We start from the raw sequence: 6,363 nt of genomic DNA, 5'->3' as shown, positions 1-6,363 counted from the left end.
AAAAACCTGTTAGGTTATTATTGCGTCCGTGCTTGGTTTTTAAAACCGCACGTGTGTGCCTGTTGGTGGCAGCGTACAGGTGCACTGGTGTGCGTTTTTACCAAACTATTATATAACGCACAAGTGTAGTGTATAATACACGTCAGTCAGCAGTGGCTGATAGTGTCAGAGTTCTTAATTTTTGCTCCTAAAACCTGTGTTAGGTTATTATTGCGTCCGTGCTTGGTTTTTAAAACCGCACGTGTGTGCCTGTTGGTGGCAGCGTACAGGTGCACTGGTGTGCGTTTTTACCAAACTATTATATAACGCACAAGTGTAGTGTATAATACACGTCAGTCAGCAGTGGCTGATAGTGTCAGAGTTCTTAATTTTTGCTCCTAAAACCTGTGTTAGGTTATTATTGCGTCCGTGCTTGGTTTTTAAAACCGCACGTGTGTGCCTGTTGGTGGCAGCGTACAGGTGCACTGGTGTGCGTTTTTACCAAACTATTATATAACGCACAAGTGTAGTGTATAATACACGTCAGTCAGCAGTGGCTGATAGTGTCAGAGTTCTTAATTTTTGCTCCTAAAACCTGTGTTAGGTTATTATTGCGTCCGTGCTTGGTTTTTAAAACCGCACGTGTGTGCCTGTTGGTGGCAGCGTACAGGTGCACTGGTGTGCGTTTTTACCAAACTATTATATAACGCACAAGTGTAGTGTATAATACACGTCAGTCAGCAGTGGCTGATAGTGTCAGAGTTCTTAATTTTTGCTCCTAAAACCTGTGTTAGGTTATTATTGCGTCCGTGCTTGGTTTTTAAAACCGCACGTGTGTGCCTGTCGGTGGCAGCGTACAGGTGCACTTGTGTGCAATTTCCAGAAACTTTGATATAACGCACAAGTAGTGAATATACACGTCAGCAGTGCACAGCATTGCAAAATGCGCAAGGGCATTGGCAAGGAACAAGGAAGTGGACGTGATGGTGGTGCAGGCAGAGGCCGAGGTCGTGGGCAAGCTCTAATTTCGCCACAACAAAGGGCCACATCTAGTCGCTCGCACGTCCTGTCCCAAATTCTTGGGGACCGCAGCAGTACACCGCTCTTGAACCAAGACCAGTGTCAACAGGTTGTTAGTTGGATAGCGGATAATGCTTCCAGTCAGATTGGCACCACCACAAACACTCTGTCTTCCACACGGTCAAGTGTCAGTAGCCGTGATACTGCACCGCACATTTCTGAACCTGATCCTCCTTCCTACCACCAGGCTGAGTACACGTCCTCCTCGGACATTAATGATCCCACACTTGGACACTCGGAAGAGCTGTTCACGTTTCCATTCACACATTCTGGCCTCTCGCCAGCTCATATTGAAGTGGGTCATGAGGAGATCGTCTGTACAGATGGCCAAATATTTGAGCAGCCACGTTCTCACGAAGTTGGCAACGTGTCTCAACAAGTGGTGGACGATGATGAGACACAATTGTCAGCAAGTCAGGAGGAGGAGCAGGGTGCGGAAGAGGAAGACGACGTGGTGGATGATCCAGTAACTGACCCAACCTGGCAGGAGGATATGCAGAGCGAGGACAGCAGTGCACAGGGGGAGGGAGGCGTAGCATCACAACAGGCAGTAAGAAGCAGGGTGGTGGCCCCAGGCAGAAGTCAGGCAACCGTTCCCCGGAACAACACGACGACACAAGGTGCCTGTACAAATGTTAGGTCTTCACGAGTCTGGCAGTTTTTTAAGTTGGATCCAGATGATTCAAAAAAGGCCATTTGCAACACCTGCCGTGCCAGCATCAGCAGGGGTACCAAAACTAGCAGCCTGACCACCACCAGCATGATCAGGCACATGTCAGCCAAGCACCCGACTTTGTGGGAAGTACAACAGAGTCGAGGAGCAGTGCTTGCTGATGTCACTGCTACGTCTTCGCTGGTTGTGCATGCGAGCCAATCCTCTGTCCATGCTGCCTGCGAACAAGCCTCCTCCACTCCTGCACCTGCAGTTGCCTACGCAGAAAGAACACCATCATCAAGCACGTCCTTGTCCCAGCGCAGCGTTCAGTTATCCATTCAGCAAACCTTTGAACGCAGGCGCAAATACACTGCCAACACCCCACATGCCACAGTTCTAAATGCTAACATTTCGCGACTGCTTGCGCTGGAAATGTTGCCTTTTAGGCTGGTGGAGACAGAAGCATTCCGTGACCTGATGGCGGCAGCTGTCCCACGTTACTCGGTCCCCAGCCGCCACTATTTCTCCCGGTGTGCCGTCCCCGCGTTGCATAACCACGTGTCACAAAACATCACACGTGCCCTGAACAACGCTGTTTCACCCAAGGTCCACCTAACCACAGACACGTGGACAAGTGCTTGTGGGCAAGGCCGCTACATCTCGTTGACGGCACACTGGGTTAATATTGTGGAAGCTGGGACCCAGTCTGAGCGAGGGACGGAACACGTCCTTCCCACACCAAGGTTTGCAGGCCCTACCTCAGTCAGTGTTTCACCCACACTCTACAGCTCCGGAATGTCATGCTCTTCAGCCTCCTCCTCCTCCTGCGCATCCTCATCCACTGTGCCCTCCACACCAGTCACAAGCTGGAAGCACTGCAGCACTGCCTCGGCGAAGCGGCAACAGGCTGTGCTGAAGCTAATCTGCATAGGTGACAAACCCCACAATGCAGAAGAGCTGTGGACAGCTCTGAAACAGCAGGCAGATCACTGGCTCACACCTCTGAACCTAAAGCCAGGAAAGGTCGTTTGTGACAATGGCCGGAACCTGGTGGCGGCTTTGAGGCGAGGCCAGCTGACACATGTTCCATGCGTGGCCCATGTGCTCAACCTCGTGGTTCAGCGGTTTATAAAGTCATACCCAGAGCTGTCTGATCTGCTGGTAAAAGTTCGCCGCCTGTCTGCACATTTTCGAAAGTCACCTACTGCTTCAGCCGGCCTTGCCGGCTTTCAGCGCCGTTTGCATCTTCCGGCTCACAGACTGGTGTGTGATGTCCCCACGCGTTGGAATTCAACTCTGCACATGTTGGTCAGGATATGTGAGCAGAAGAGGGCAGTTGTTGAGTACCTGCATCACCTAAGCCGTCGGGAAATGGGTCAAACTCCACACATAACACCTGAGGAGTGGAGATGGATGTCAGACCTATGTACCATCCTCCAAAACTTTGAGGACTCCACCAAGATGGTGAGTGGTGATGACGCCATTATTAGCGTCACCATACCGCTACTCTGCCTTCTAAAACGGTCCCTGCTGAAAAACAAACATGATGCATTGCAGGCGGAGCGCGATGAGTTGCAGCAAGAAACAGTAGTGGGTGTGGGTGATAACACACAGCCCAGCCTCGTCTCATCACAACGTGCAGTGGAGGACTATGACGAGGAGGAGGATGAAGACATGGAGCAACTCTCCGGCCAAATTGAGGATATGACATGCACACCAGTCATATCCTCGATTCAGCGTGGCTGGCCAGAGGACAGGGTAGATGAGGAGGAGGAGGAGGAGGAGGAGGAGGACAGCATGTTCAGTCATCTTGTTGGTCAGGCTACTGAAGTCCTGGCTGTTAAGAGTCTGGCGCACATGGCTGACTTTATGGTAAGCTGCCTGTCTCGTGACCCTCGCGTTAAGAACATCTTGGCCGACAATCATTACTGGTTGGTAACACTGTTAGACCCACGCTACAAGGAGAACTTTTTGTCTCTTATTCCCGTGGAGGAGAGGTCAACCAAAATGCAGCAGTTTCGGAAGGCCATACTCACGGAAGTAGGCAAAGCATTCCCCTCACAAAACGCTAGCGGCATAGGTCAGGAATCAGTGGACAACCGAGGCGTACAGCCGAGAGAGGCACAAGTCCAATCCGCCAGAGGTAGGGGAACAGTCTTTAAGATGTGGGACAGTTTTCTCAGCCCCTCACGTACCACAGCCCCTGAGGTGCGGGGTAGTGCCACAAGAAATCCTAAGTTTGCCCAGATGCTGAAGGAGTACCTTGCAGATCGAACAACTGTACTCCGACATTCCTCTGTGCCTTACAATTATTGGGTATCCAAGCTGGACACGTGGCATGAATTGGCTCTCTACGCCTTGGAAGTCCTGGCCTGCCCTGCTGCTAGCGTTTTGTCAGAGCGTGTTTTTAGTGCCGCAGGTGGAATCATTACAGATAAACGCACCCGCCTGTCAACTGAAAATGCTGACAGGCTGACTCTGATAAAGATGAACAAGGGTTGGATTGGGCCAGACTTCACCACACCACCAGCAAATGAGAGCGGAATTTAAAGTTTGCCATGTACCTCCACTCACCCATGGGTACACTTCTCGACTTTGGATAATCGCTGGACTGCTCCTCCTTCTCCTCATGCGCCATCATGATGACCGTTACAATAGTTAGGTCTTTGTTTCAGGTATACCCCCAGTGGTAAATTTTTTCGCCCATTCTTTGCAGAATGGACATTACAACGACAGGAGACCCGCTCCTTTGCAATGGGAACAATGTTTTGAGGCCCTCATGCACGTCTCTACCCAGGGACAACGTGGAGCCTCCCAATTTTTGGCTGCCCTGCCTAAGGGCTATACTGAAATACACCCACTTCCTTAAAATGGACACTTAATGTTTTGAGGCCCTCATGCACGTCTCTACCCAGGGACAATGTGGAGCCTCCCAATTTTTGGCTGCCCTGCCTAAGGGCTATACTGAAATACACCCACTTCCTTAAAATGGACACTTAATGTTTTGAGGCCCTCATGCACGTCTCTACCCAGGGACAATGTGGAGCCTCCCAATTTTTGGCTGCCCTGCCTAAGGGCTATACTGAAATACACCCACTTCCTTAAAATGGACACTTAATGTTTTGAGGCCATCATGCACGTCTCTACCCAGGGACAACGTGGAGCCTCCCAATTTTTGGCTGCCCTGGCAAAGGGCTATACTGAAATAGACCCACTTCCTTCCAATGGGCACTTCAGGTTTACAGGCCATAATGCACGGCTCTATCCAGGGACAATGTGGAGCCTCCCAATTTTTGGCTGCCCTGGCAAAGGGCTATACTGAAATAGACCCACTTCCTTACAATGGGCACTTCAGGTTTACAGGCCATAATGCACGGCTCTATCCAGGGACAATGTGGAGCCTCCCAATTTTTGGCTGCCCTGGCAAAGGGCTATACTGAAATAGACCCACTTCCTTAAAATGGACACTTAATGTTTTGAGGCCCTCATGCACGTCTCTACCCAGGGACAATGTGGAGCCTCCCAATTTTTGGCTGCCCTGCCTAAGGGCTATACTGAAATACACCCACTTCCTTAAAATGGACACTTAATGTTTTGAGGCCATCATGCACGTCTCTACCCAGGGACAACGTGGAGCCTCCCAATTTTTGGCTGCCCTGGCAAAGGGCTATACTGAAATAGACCCACTTCCTTCCAATGGGCACTTCAGGTTTACAGGCCATAATGCACGGCTCTATCCAGGGACAATGTGGAGCCTCCCAATTTTTGGCTGCCCTGGCAAAGGGCTATACTGAAATAGACCCACTTCCTTACAATGGGCACTTCAGGTTTACAGGCCATAATGCACGGCTCTATCCAGGGACAATGTGGAGCCTCCCAATTTTTGGCTGCCCTGGCAAAGGGCTATACTGAAATAGACCCACTTCCTTACAATGGGCACTTCAGGTTTAAAGGCCATCATGCACGTCTCTATCCAGGGACAATGTGGAGCCTCCCAATTTTTGGCTGCCCTGCCTAAGGGCTATACTATAATACACCCACTTCCTGACAATGGACACTTAATGTTTTGAGGCCCTCATGCACGTCTGTATGCAGGGGCATTGGTGAACCTCACAATTTTGGACTGCCCTGGCAAAGGAAAATACTACAAAGACTCACTTCCTCAAAATGGGCACATTAGGCTCAAGAGGCCTTCATGTACGTCTCTTCTCAGGGACATCGGAGTGCCACACAATGTTTTCACGTAAAATCTTTCATGTATTAATCTCAAAAAGTAACATACACCAGATCTATCTCACTATTGGGTATGTGCCCTTAACATTTCCGCCATGAAAAATCATTTTGGGGTCATTTTGGAAGGTTTTCTGGTGAGTCCGTAAAAATGGCGTAAAACGCGGACAAAATTGTTCACAGCTGTGACTTTTGAGTGATAAATGCTTCAAGGGGTCTTCCCCATGCTGTTGCCATGTCATTTGAGCACTCTTCTGAGACTTTTGTGCCATTTTTAGGGTTTCTCCATGCTGCCGGGAGGTCATTTCACAAAAATACTCGGGTCTCCCATAGGATAACATTGGGCTCGTTGCTCGGGCCGAGTACACGAGTATCTTGGGAGGCTCGGCCCGAGCTTCGAGCACCCGAGCTTTTTAGTA

This window comes from Anomaloglossus baeobatrachus, chromosome 6 (genome assembly GCF_048569485.1).
Source record: "Anomaloglossus baeobatrachus isolate aAnoBae1 chromosome 6, aAnoBae1.hap1, whole genome shotgun sequence".
Classification (NCBI taxonomy): Eukaryota; Metazoa; Chordata; class Amphibia; order Anura; family Aromobatidae; genus Anomaloglossus; species Anomaloglossus baeobatrachus.
This window is presented reverse-complemented; position numbering follows the sequence as displayed.